The following is a 14,274-nucleotide window of genomic DNA, read 5'->3' as shown; positions in this document are numbered from 1 at the left end:
TTCTCTTCTCTTCTCTTCTCTTCTCTTCTCTTCTCTTCTCTTCTCTTCTCTTCTCTTCTCTTCTTTTCTTTGCCAACTGCTTTTCAAACTGTTATGATTTCGTCTGATTTATCAGTGCCAAATGTTGTGAAGGCATTTCTGTGACCTGCTGAATATAGCAAAGCATCATTCCCTTAAGGTGACCTGTTGGCAGCGTGTCAGAGCCCACACTGGGTTATATTATCTGAGTTGGACATGACAGTGAGCTCCTAGGAGTTTCAGGCTGAGCAGCACTCAAACAAGTAGCCCTCAGCTTCATCATGGGTGGTGAATGCCCCCTGTCGCTGCCCTATGAGAACGTGGACAGAACACATGAAGAGGAGAGAGCGCATCCTGGAGTGAGAATGTGCTGTGCTGCTCAGATTCTACCCCTCGCCTGGTTTGGGTTTTGTTTTTAAAGATATATAACCTTTGAGAAACTCAACTAGACCATGTTCTGAAGAGCTACTACTTACAAAATTTGGAAGATTATCGTGTGTGTGTGTGTGTGTGTTTATGCATACAAACAGAGATTAAATACTTAAAGTAATGGTATAAAAATGTCTGTCCAACCATACATTCTTCTAAGAAATAATCTACTTAATATTCCCATCTGTAGAGTAATTAATGATATCTCTTTCTTCTCTGGGGAGTTCTCACTCATGTAGCTTTTAATTTGTTTTTAATTTATGTCATCAACTTCCTGCTTCAGCCTTCTTAGTGCTTAAATTAGAGGGGTGTGGCACCATATGACCCACGTGCACTCTCATCTCTTTAGAGGTTACCATTTAGCACCAGATTCTTGTTTGTTTATTTTTTTTTCATTCATCTAGATACCTAAACACACACCCACACCCACCCACCCACCCTTACCTATCTTTTTCTCATGTTAACTTATAATATATTGTATTTTACAACTTGTTTTGCGGAAGAGTTTATATTTCATATGTGGACTTGCCCTGGTCTTTCTGGTTGTGTAGGTCTTCAGAATTATGTGTCCCTATCAGATGGACATGAAAAAAGGCTCTACTCGTCTTCCTTTATAAAAACCAGTCTAATAAGGATCTTCCCATCTTTCTTTGTATGCACATGAGAATAGTTTCTTTAGGCAGATACCTAGGAAAAGATCTGCTGTGTCAAAGAGCACAAGTATTGAAAAGATATCAACAGGTTATTTCAAGAGGATTTCAATTTTTGTTTAAAAATATCTTTTTTTTTTGACACAATGACTTCAGGTGATATCCTAGTCCAGTTCCTTCTCACAGTCATCCTCTAGAGGACTAATATTGTTTAGATGGAATTTGATATCTAGAGCAGACTCAAATGGTTTTTTGATGAGAAATGTCTGCCACATGAGTTAGATGTGGATGCATCCACCTGATTTTCCACACCAAATGTTAACAGTAGGTTTTCAGGCCCAGCCCAGCCTTACTGGGTACAAGTTGTCCACGTGCTCCGTGCCAAGAGCATGGAGGTAAAGATACACAGCATGACTAGTTAAGCTGACATTTGTCCTTGGATCGTGTCCTTGGATGGCTACTCAGAGCTCCATTTGAAACTGGACAGCTTTGCTGAATTTATAATCCTATGTTTCTGTTTTTGTTTCTGTCATAGCTACCGACAATGATATCTTATGTATTTTTCTCCCTCAATTATTTCCCAAACGCATCATACAATAAATATACATGAAAATGGTTAGTCCAATCATGCATTGAAAAGGAAGTGTGAGTGCTAGAAAGCCGGTTCAGCTGGCAAAGGCCTCACCCTGTAAGCATGAGGCTATCAGAGCCTACCCATGGAAAAATTAAACAAAACAAACACAAAGAGATGTGGTAGCATATGCTTATAACTCTGCGACAGGCAGGTCCCCAGAGCTGCTGGCCAGCTAGTCTAACCAACTGATGGTCAGCAAGAGACTTGGCCTCAAACGAAACAAAGCAACAACAATAAAAAATAAATAAAAGGTGGAGAGCTAGAAGACCCATGACCTCACCCTCTAACCTTCACATACATGCACACTTTTGTTTACATGGAACCCACACACATGTGGGCAAAACATGCACACATACATATAATGTACACACATACGCACAGAGGTCATTTCAAAAACCCTTATAGGAAAAACAATTTAGTGTGACTTAAATTGTGACTTTCATACACTAGATTACACACTTTTCCCACAGTGTTAGAGGAGAATTAGCCAACGGTCCCAACTGAGTTTTGGGGTTGAATGTGATAGAAGTGTTCTCTAGGAGCCAGCTTGAGTAAAGCACACTTCTGTCTTGCTGGTCAGTGGCCTGTTGAGTGTGGCCATGGGAAAAGCCAGAGTTGGGTATCCAGGCCCTGCAGGTGGGAACAATTAAGATTCAAAGGCGATTTTGAAATGGATTTGTTTTTCTCTATTCTGCACATAAAATAAAAGGAGTAGTGCTAGGCTCCTAAAACCTGTCAGCCACTCATTAAATAATTGCATTCATAGAGCAGTCGAAGCTTTATTGCTTAGGATTTAAAATCTTCTTTCTATACTGCACGGAGTATGTATGTATGTAGATCTATAAATACACATATAGAGCCCAAACCGTGTTTCCCATCAAACATCTACTGTATGTTTCACTAGGGAGACAAGACCCATGTGTTTTGCAGAAGCTTTTAAAGCTGTTTCATTTATTTTATTAGCCTTTAATGAATGTAATTAGAACCCAAGTAATTAAATGCAATTGTGCTCAGTATGTTCCTGTTGTAAATTGCCCTAAACAATGTGCATCGTGTGAACAAATTTGTGGGATTAATCGAGGATAGATAATGTTTTTGGATAGTATTTCACACTAAACGGCCGCAGAGAGAAACAAAGAAGCTGGCGCAGTGTCATTAATCTTAGTCAACTGACAGCTCTGGTGTAATTTGCATGACTGAGGTAGTGACACAGGATGAGGCTTGCTTGGGATGGGTGTTGGAGCACTGGGATGTGTATGTATTTATTCCCCTTTAGTCTCCTGATTTATAAGCAGAAAGAAGTTTGCATGTGGAAACAGATCGAAACAACAGTGTCCCTGGGAGCAGTTGCTGATTACTGAGTTATTACTAGCCATGGACACGTTCCTTTGTTTTCACATTGGGTATTTCTGTTTTATGTATGTCAAAAGGCATCTATGAGTTCTTATCAAGACGTGTGTGTGTGTGTGGGGGGGAAACAAATTTATAATGACTGGTAGTAGGATACTAGTGGAAGAAGTGTGGCTGACTTCCCCCACCCTTTCATATCTCATACTCCTATCCCGTTTGCAAGAGGCACTTTGGGTCGCGTTGGAGAAGCCCTTCAAACTCCACTTATGAAAATATCATTTGTAAGAAAGCCTTTGGGAGCATGGAGAACACCGTGCTTTCCTTCTTCCTCCAAGTTACCGAACAATGACATAAGACATTCTAAGACAGGCACACAAATTGAGCTTCAAATGTCATAAGAGATGACAAACAAAAGGTAAGTGAATTTGGGAGTTTTGAGCTGGAATGACCATGCCCTCCTGACCTGACAGACATGCTAATCTCAGCCTGTGCAAGTGCAGCTGACATTTATGGGCAGTTGGCCTAAGCCATCCTGTTCTTTCTTCTCCGAATGAATTGGCATTGTTTTAGAATCGCCTAGGAAGCAGCTAAATCATTTTTGAGGACAGCAAATAAAGCTATTTTATCTTTGCAAATGTAGTGGTTAAACATTAAGCCATGTTTAAATATCTGTGTACAAAGAGGTGCATCGGCTATGAGGTAGGAAGAGAATATTCACGTATCAAAGAACTGTTTCATAGCACATTTGTAGATAACAATCTTTTCTTCTACATTGGCCTGTATTTTTGACATTCATTTTTTTAAATTTTCTTTAAAAAATACATACAGCTTAGCCATTCAAAATTCAATCAAATGCATATATTTTGGTGAGTTTTACTTACAGTGAAAGATGGACTCACCTTGCTGATGATTTATTTGTGAATAAAATTTGTTGTCCTACAAACATAATTTCTCTCTCCCCTCCCTTTCTTTCAGAGCATATGAGCATCATGATATGTATATGTATGCAGAAAGACATCTCATTGTGTGTTATTTCAAGAACATTTAACACACCAAAATAATTAACAATTCACGAGCGTAACTGGGCCTTATTAACATGCCATTGACCTTCTCACTTGTGTCCATCATGCAGAGATCTAGGACAAAAGTACATATTATGAGGTCAGCTGTGTTAACATAGTGTGGCAATGAGTCACCCTTAACATGGTGCTCAGAAATGATTGTGTTAATGTAAAAATTATTGTGGCAGTGCAGCTTAAGTTAAAATGATACTCTGTGAAGTTTAAACATTCAGGCCTACCTTGAAATGAGAACAGCCTAACACTGAAGACATACTTCTGATTCCAGGCTGGATAAACAACAGGATGAGGAGACATTTTCCTATCAGTTAAATCTTTGCTTCTATCAGTATTATGGTCACTTTATTGTAGTGTTGTTGAACATAAGAGATCAAAAGACAGACTTTCCACTTCTAGCTGAAGTATGACTTTTAAAGGATATAAACAGGTAGAGTGGGTGTTGGGTGTTGGAAATGATCCCATGATTTAATTGGCTCATTTCCTGAAGGATCACTAACATTCCTATGTGATCTCTTGTCTAAATCAAAAAGACACGTTTGACAGACAAATTTATCCACAGGAGTCAGAAGGAAGAATTTCTTTTTTTTTATTATTTTAATTAGGTATTTTTTTCATTTACATTTCCAATGCTACCCCAAAAGTCCCCCATACGCTCGCCCCCACTACCCTACCCCCCCCCACACACACACACACTCCTACTTCTTGGCCCTGACGTTCCCCTGTACTGAGGCATATAAAGTTTGCAAGACTGATGGGCCTCTCTTTCCAATTATGGCCGACTAGGCCATCTTCTGATACATATACAGCTAGAGACACGAGCTCTGGGGGGGGGGGGGTACTGGTTATTTCATATTGTTGTTCCACCTATAGGGTTGCAGACCCCTTTAGCTCCTTGGATACTTTCTCTAGCTCCTCTATTGGGGGCCCTGTGATCCATCCAATAGCTGACTGTGAGCATCCACTTCTGTGTTTGCTAGGCCCCGGCATAGCCTCACAAGAGACAGCTATATCTGGGTCCTTTCAGCAAAATCTTGCTGGTGTATGCAATGGTGTCAGCGTTTGGAAGCTGATTATGGGATGGATCCCTGTATATGGCAGTCTCTAGATGGTCCATCCTTTCGTCTCAGCTCCAAACTTTGTCTCTATAACTCCTTCCATGGGTGTTTTGTTCCCAATTCTACATAGGGGCAAAGTGTCCACACTTTGGTCTTCGTTTTTCTTGAGTTTCATGTGTTTTGCAAATTGTATCTTGTATCTTGGGTATTCTAAGTTTCTGGGCTAATATGCTCTTATCAGTGAGTACATATTGTGTGAGTTCTTTTGTGATTGGGTTACCTCACTCAGGATGATGCCCTCCGGGTCCATCCATTTGCCTAGGAATTTCATAAATTCATTCTTTTTAATAGCTGTGTAGTACTCCATTGTGTAAATGTACCACATTTTCTGTACCCATTCCTCTGTTGAGGGGCATCTGGGTTCTTTCCAGCTTCTGGCTATTGCAAATAAGGCTTCTATGAACATAGTGGAAGCATGTGTCCAAATTACCGGTTGGAACATCTTCTGGATATATGCCCAGGAGAGGTATTGTGGGATCCTCCGGTAGTACTATGTCCAATTTTCTGAGGAAGTGCCAGACTGCTTTCCAGAGTGGTTGTACAAGCTTGCAATCCCACCAACAATGGAGGAGTGTTCCTCTTTCTCCACATCCTTGCCAGCATCTGCTGTCACCTGAATTTTTGAACTTAGCCATTCTGGCTGGTGTGAGATGGAATCTCAGGGTTGTTTTGATTTGCATTTCCCTGATGATTAAGGATGCTGAACATTTTTTCAGGTGCTTCTCAGCCATTCGGTATTCCTCAGGTGAGAATTCTTTGTTTAGCTCTGAGCCCCAGTTTTTAATGGGGTTATTTGATTTTCTGGAGTCCACCTTCTTGAGTTCTTTATATATATTGGATATTAGTCCCCTATCTGATTTAGGATAGGTAAAGATCCTTTCCCAATCTGTTGGTGGCCTTTTTTTCTTATTGACGGTGTCTTTTGCCTTACAGAAGCTTTACAATTTTATGAGGTCCCATATGTCAATTCTCGATCTTACAGCACAAGCCATTGTTTTTCTATTTAGGAATTTTTCCCCTGTGCCCATATCTTCAAGGCTTTTCCCCACTTTCTCCTCTATAAGTTTCACTGTCTCTGGTTTTATGTGGAGTTCCTTGATCCACTTAGATTTGACCTTAGTATAAGGAGATAGGAATGGATCAATTTGCATTCTTCTACATGATAACCACCAGTTGTGCCAGCACCATTTGTTGAAAATGCTGTCTTTTTTCCACTGGATGGTTTTAGCTCACTTGTCAAAGATCAAGTGCCCATAGGCGTGTGGGTTCATTTCTGGGTCTTTCTATTCCATTGGTCTACTTGTCTGTCGCTATCCCAGTACCATGCAGTTTTTATCACTATTGCTCTGTAGTACAGCTTTAGGTCAGGGATGGTGATTCCACCAGAGGTTCTTTTATCCTTGAGAAGAGTTTTTGCTATCCTAGGTTTTTTGTTATTCCAGATGAATTTGCAGATTGCCCTTTCTAATTCGTTGAAGAATTGAGTTGGAATTTTGATGGGGATTGTATTGAATCTGTAGATTGCTTTTGGCAAGATAGTCATTTTTACTATATTGATCCTGCCCATCCATGAGCATGGGAGATCTTTCCATATTCTGAGATCTTCTTTAATTTCTTTCTTCAGAGACTTGAAGTTCTTATCATACAGATCTTTCACTTCCTTAGAGTCACGCCAAGGTATTTTATATTATTTGTGACTATTGAGAAGGGTGTTGTTTCCCTAATTTCTCTCTCAGCCTGTTTATCAGAAGGAAGAATTTCTACTCTGTTGCACAGAGTAAATGAAAATAGTTTACTGAAAGTCTTTGCTCAGTATTATTTTGGTATGAAGTCCAAGACATGATAAGAGGCACCTGTACATGTCGGATATGTCATTAATTGTTGTGTCAGGTTTTCAAGGGAGTCATGATTGATGTGGCAAGGTTGCAGAACCTAGCTTCCCTTTTAATATTCAGTGTCTTCTAGCAACATTTGACTTTAGAATGTATACAGCAATGTGATAATATAGTGAATTAAATTTTATAAATTGTCTTCGCAACCTGACAGACTTCTGAAATAATCCCCCAAAGGCTTATACAGAAAATATAAACACTTAAGAAGAAAAAAATTCTTTAAAACTAGAGTTGTATCTATATTAACATTTTTATGATGAGGACTATGATGGCTATTCTTAGTCTTCAAGTTGAGTATGTCTGGAATTAAGTAAAATCCAAAAATGGATGGAACATCTGTGAGGGATTTTTGCTTAAACTGAAGTAGGAAGATCCACTTCTAATCTAGACCTTTGAAGTAGGATGACAGACCTTTAATCCAGATCTCTTGAACTGGGAAAAGTCATTCCTCCAATCCCAATCTTGAGTCATAAAGACACACCTTCTTCTGGAAGCCTTTCTGAGGACATTGAAGAAGAAAGTTCTTGCTCTATGCCTGCTTGCCCTCTCCTTGCTCGCAAGACCATTCCTTCATCAGCATTAGAACCCACTTCTTTGGGATTCCAGTGATGACTGAAGATAAGCTGAGACGTCTAGCCTTGTGAACTGAGCAAGAGTTGAACTTGTCATTCACAGTCAAACATTGTTGGATTAGCTAGACCTCAGCCTGTAGGTTATTCTAATAAATCCAATATACATATACACACACATAAATACACACATATAGTCATTCTATAAGTCTGTTACTCTAGATAACCCTGACTAATACAGGGATTTAAAAGTAAAAATAAGTAAAAAAATAAAAAGTTACTGGAATAGTATATCTTTATAGGTCCCAAGAAACTGAGATAAAGAAGAAGAAGAATCCATACACTCTATACAAGTGTGTTTCTTTGTATGAGAGGTGATTATTGAAAGAAATCCGGAATTACTTTTATTAATGTACAGTTTCTATTCTTAGCTCTTTGTCTTGTCTGCTTGTCTGCTGCTTAGTATACTTGTCTACAGAATGGATGGAAATTACTTCCAAAGAATTTACTGGGAATTTTTCCTGAAGATCAGTGTTCAATGGAAAAGCCATTTGCTTAGGTAACATACTTGAGTGGAAGTGAATAATGTGTCTCTTCTAGTGACATATGGTAGAAAGAGCCTTAAATTAAGTCCATGATTAGCGATTTAATATTAATTTTCCTGTGTGTGGTCCTAGGCAACTCCTACATTTTCTTATCCACAACAAATGAATAATATTATCAATACCAAACCAGATTGCTGCAAAGGGTCATTTTTATAGACCTCATACCTGAAGCTATCTATAGAAGCACAATATAGCTGGCTACTGCAGGCTGGATTCGGATGTTACAATCAGCCTCTCCCTGTGTTTGAACACTTGGTGCCCAACCTGGGGTGCTATTTTGGTAAATTGTGGAACTGTTAGAAATGTGGGACACTACCTGGAGGCAGTGAGTATTTAGGGGGTGGACCCTGACATTCATGGCCAGAGACGTGAAGAGGTGAGGACAATACCTCACTGTAGAGTCCTGCTTTCTGGAGCAGTCATCTGTTACAATGCCTTTCCTCTCCCTGAGAACTGTCTCCTCACAGACCATGAGCTAATTCCTTTCCTGCCTCTATAAACTGCGGGTCCAGACCAAGAGCCAAAACAAATCCTTTCTGCCTAAGTTGTTTCTTGTAAGGAATTTGGTTACGGCAGTGATAAAAACAGCTAAAACAATAGATAAGACACATCTAGTAGTATCCACAGATGTAAGCAGGCAACATAGAGTGGCAGCAAGGAGACCACTGAGATCAGGCAGAGAAGCAAAACAGGTTAGCTTCAGAGCCTTCACATCCTCATTTGTCACATGTGACAATTAATTATGAAAAAAATGATATGAAGATGGAGCTAAGGGAAGACATGGGAGTTTTCCATTGCTGCTGGCTAGAGGTAGTAAGAGAACGATAGTCCTTTTCGGGATGGGATTTGAATTTAGAAATAGTAGTGAAAGTTTCACCAAGCTAACCGGCAGGGTGATTATATCAGCAGCATCAAGAACTCCCAATTTGGGACAATCTTTGCAAGGCAGCGTCTTTTCTTTAGCCCCTGAGCACTGTGATCTCTGATTAGATCAACGATTGAAGAAGAAACCTTCAATCTGTGAAAATGTCCTGATCTCCTGAAGAAACTCACTGATAGGAAGACTGCCATTAATTAAGGAGTGTGTAGGACCTGCCTGAAATCAGGGTTACAACTCGTCAATGACTGACTCACTCTCCGTAGCCATTACTTTGGAAGGAACAATTTTAGGAAGGAGTTGCAATTTCCAGACCCATTAAGCTTTCATTGATGTGGGTAGGTCTGCCTTAGGTACAAGACTAAAGTACTATTGTTATTTAAAAGCAAAATACTTTAATGGCATAAAGTAATGCTTTGTTGTATTTGTTAGGACAGTAGGTGGGTGTGCTTTTTTTTGGAGTGTTCTTTGAATTTTCAGAAGCTTGTCAGTAATAGAAGGTTATGGTCATGGTTAGCACTTTATTCTTAAGCTTTCACCTTCTTGACTTCTATAGTCCACAACCTTGCTTTTCATTTTATCATGCAGAGCATTCTATCTTGAGTTTGATTTTAAGTGTATGTGGTCTTAGCATTGGTATGTCCTCTCAAAGCTCTTCAAAACACTCTTCTTGAGACTGGAAAGGTTCTGAGAGGACCTGATTCTGTTCCTAGTGGCTCCCAACATTCTACCATTTCAGTTCCAGGGGACTCTATGCCCTCTGCCTTCTTCTGGGTTTTGTGGACATGTGACATGTGATGCAACTGACATACATGCAGGCAAAACATCCATATAAGTAAAACAAAAATGAATAGAATATTTTAAGAAATCCTTATTTTTCTTTTCTCCATTTGTCCATGCTTATATCAGTAAATGCTTGCTTTCCTTCAGTAACCTAGTGTCTCCTCCATTTGTATCTCTGCCTCAATCCTCTGCTCCTGGCTTAGCAATTCTCTGCTTTTGTAAATGACTGTCTCAAAAGCATCTCAGACAAAAGGCATCCAAAGTAATTCAAAGTTCAGCCTTTCCCAGATCCTATGTTCTTGCCAGGATCCCCTATCTCAATCAATCTGTGATTATTCTGTACAAGAGATTTCCCTTGACACCTTTATGTCCCTCACCATACTCACTCAATTCATCCATGACTTCTGCTCATTGGGCCTCATAACTATCTCCTCATTGTCTTTCCCTGTCTACGGCCAGCTTCCAATTGATCTTTTATGTACTCTGCCAGCCTGCACCTTATTATACAATAGTAACATGTGTATCTTACTGTCACAATGACCTTGCTGAAGCATACCTTTTAAAGGTCTGCTTACAACCATGCTTATGTTTTCGGGGTTCCTGGGGTGAATACTATTATCTTAAGCAGAGTTTACAAGACTCTGTGTAACCAATGTCTTTGCTAACTTCAGCCACTAGCGCTTAGTTCCAGTCTTAACAGACATAGTCTACACTGTCCTTTTCATACTACCCTAGGATGCTCTCAAGTAGGATTCCTTCATCCTTCTGGCTCACTCCTGATTTTGTTATCTGCTACTTACTCTTAACATCCTTTCTAAAATAACACAAAATTCTTCTGGATGTCTTTTTGATACCTGGCACCAAATACAACTTCTCTAGATTTGAAGCTTTTTGATGCCACAGGCCATATCTAATTGGCACACTTTGTGTATGAAAAGATGGGATTCCATGACTGACACAAACTAGTTACTCAATAAATACTTCTTAAGAGGATGAAAGAGCTTTGGCATGATCAGTTGAAATCCGTGGATCAAAACAATGCTTTTCCTTCCACACAATTTATATATTTTCCTCTCTGGTATCATTTTTGTTATGTTGTCTTTTAATTGTTTCTGCATCTGAAGGACTTTTTGCTTCTTTCAGTCAGCACATGAATATGGATGTACTTTGTGTCTGCATTCAAGGCTGTCCTTAAAGATTTTTTATTAACCTCACCAAGAATTTCCCTTGAGTTATTACTTCACAGCTTTCTGAAACATCTTCCAACATAAGCTCTGTCTAAGTCAGTCATTGCAAAACACAGTCACACTCATCTTTCACCCCACGGCGCATGTCTTAAGTTCATTTCACTGCTTCTAACACATTCCTTCCTACCACAAGCTGTGTGGGATTATCAGAGATAGTCACCCAAGCAAGTGAATTTCTGACTAGTCATTTTGTGCCTAACACCTTGGGTGACTGGATGCTGCTTTGTTGAAAGGCTGAAGGCATGTGGTGTTGGTGACAGGATTTTCAGTTTTCTACTAGACCATGCCAGGCAGCAGATGGCATGGGTCACTGCAAAATTTGTCTTTGGTACTCTTGCATTGTTTGCTAATATCACCATAATATTTGTGAAGTGGTTCACTGCTATGTTCATTTATCTGCTTCTTTATTATAAAACCTCCAAAGCCTCACGATGCTCACACACAATAGTTTTTTTTTTCTTTTCTTTTTTTTGCATCTTCTTTGGGAAAATTCCTACTCCATATTGCTCTTGTTCTGTCAAAGACTTGGGCAACATAGGTGGAAAAAAATCAGTGGAATAGATGAATCTCTCTCTCATCTAGCTATTTTCCTATCTGGCATCTATGATCTGTCTGTCTGTCTGTCTATCATCTGTCTCTCATATATACATAAATATATATCATCCACATATTTACCATCTGTCACATATCTACATATACTGTTTCCTTTTATCTACTTATTTAGTATATATTCACATTTTTTATTTTCCATTTTTCAGGAGTTGACCTTACATGTATTTTCAAGGATGGGTGCTTACTCTAAAGGAATCAATCAATGAGTTCCATGTCCTTAACCACAAGATGAACTCAAAATAATCTCATGAAGATGTCAACCAATACCACCCTTAAATCTTCAGAGGTGAAGGAAGTGTCTGCCTTGAGACTCTTGAATTGCCAAACAGCTCATCTGGCTTCTTTTGAATAGTCATATTATTAGTCTTAGAATGTTGCAAACATTGTAAATAACATTATTATGTTATGGCACCCATACAATGTGCAAGGATGTGGACATAATTTCATGTTTCTAGTACCTGTAAAAAAAATGATGTGAATGTACGCACCTGTAATCATAATGCTGGGCTTGGGGGGGGAGATGGAGACAAACGGGCTACTGAGCTCACTGCTAAGCCAGCTTAGACAAATCAGTGAGCTCCAAGTTCACTGAGAAGCCTTGCTTCAAAAATAAGGTGGAAAGCAGTAGAGGAGGACACTCAGTGTTGACCTCTCGTCTCCACATGCCGGAGCACACATGTGCATGAACATCCTTGTACATATGTGCACATACATGAATGCATACACAGTCATACACATAGAATTGCATATGCTCACTTTCATCAAAATTAAAAGGACCCTGTCCACTATGACTTTCCCCCACTTTAATCTGGTATAGTTTCATATTAGAATGAAAGATTTCCTATTTTACATTTCTCCAGCCTTTTATACTTAACATTTTGTTAGAAATATTTTCCCACAGCATGCCAGGCAATTGAGATTCTTAGCAATTGTCCAATTTCTCCCCTTTGTGTGCTCCACACACGTGTAGCCAGCACTGTAAATTCTTGCATGCCACCTAAGCTACTTGGTTAACTCTTGGCCTAAGACGACAGTTGTCCACCCTAAGTCCACAAATATATAAATTAAACATATATACATATATTTATTTGTGCTTTAAAATTTAAAAGATACACATATGTCATTAGCATCGCTTTCCTAAACATTCATTTGTTATTAATTTATTCGCCCCTATTTTTTCCAGTGCCTACCATGAGTACAACATCATGTTCCTAGACACATTTTACAGACCAAGAAAATTATGCTTTAGAACATTTGTATAATGATAGCTAAATTTCACACTTACGAAATTACAAAAAGCTGTGTAAAGATTCAAGGGTCTTTGAAGCCCTCTTTGGTTCCACTTACTTGTCATTATTTAATCAGAAAGGAGCCTTATTGGGACGCATATGGTGTAAATAGTTCAAACGAGAGAGATTTGGATGTCTTCAAGACAGAGGGTTTTCTTACACTTCAGCCTTTAGAATGTTGTGTTTCATTTTCCCTCAGCTTGGCACATTTTGGAGGGTGGAATGTCATTTTTCCTTACACCAGAAATTAACTGTTTTTTTTTTTCTTTTCTCTTTTCATGGAAGAATTTTCTTTTGTATGGAATTCTTCTGATTTGCAGGAATCTGTACATTTGTAAACGCAGCATGCATGCTTTTAAAACCTCATCCCACAAGAGAGAACTTGTCCTCTTCTCCTGATTCGAATGGAATTGAGCTTTAGAAGAACAGGTTCGTGCACAGCCTGGAAATCTCAAAACTGAATGAAAGGAGAGCTTTGGTTATTCCACCAAAGACTGGCTGCAGAGGCTCTGCTGGGAAAGGGGACAGCAAGAGAGAGGATTTGAACTCACCCGAAGGCTTACTGAGTTGAGGTGCTTTTCGTTGAGGTAAGTAAAAGTCAGTTCAAGTTTCTTGTAGGGCAAAAAGAGGCGTTGCCACCTCTTCATTTATGATCCTAGATACTCTGAATTTTAATTTTGAATAGAAGCATGACACACTCTCTGACTCAAATCATTATGTTCTCTCCCTTAATTTTTTTTCTCTCTTCCTGTTTGAAGACTTGTGAGAAACAGATATAAAGCTGAAAGCATCAAGTGGAACATGTAACAGGAGAAATTCTGGCTACTTCAAGCTTTTCCTTAGAAATGATTTGTTTCTTTTTCATCTAATCTGACTGCAATGAAAACATACATAAAACCCTACTGGGCTGCTGAGATTAACTTTTGCTCAGAGGGAAAACCTATTTTCTAATCCCACCCCCCCTTTTTTTTGTTCTCTCTCATATTTTAAAAAGTCTCCTCTGCGATCAGCCAAAGACTGTGTGACGAGGATCTATCCTGTTCTGTCTTTATACCATCGATCTAGGTAGTACCTGCCAGGCCCCTGCTTGTAGACAGTAAGGCCCCCTCTTTTTAAATGCCGGAT

Source organism: Mus musculus, chromosome 2 (assembly GCF_000001635.26).
Source record: "Mus musculus strain C57BL/6J chromosome 2, GRCm38.p6 C57BL/6J".
NCBI lineage: Eukaryota > Metazoa > Chordata > Mammalia > Rodentia > Muridae > Mus > Mus musculus.
Note: the sequence above shows the minus strand (reverse complement) of the source record.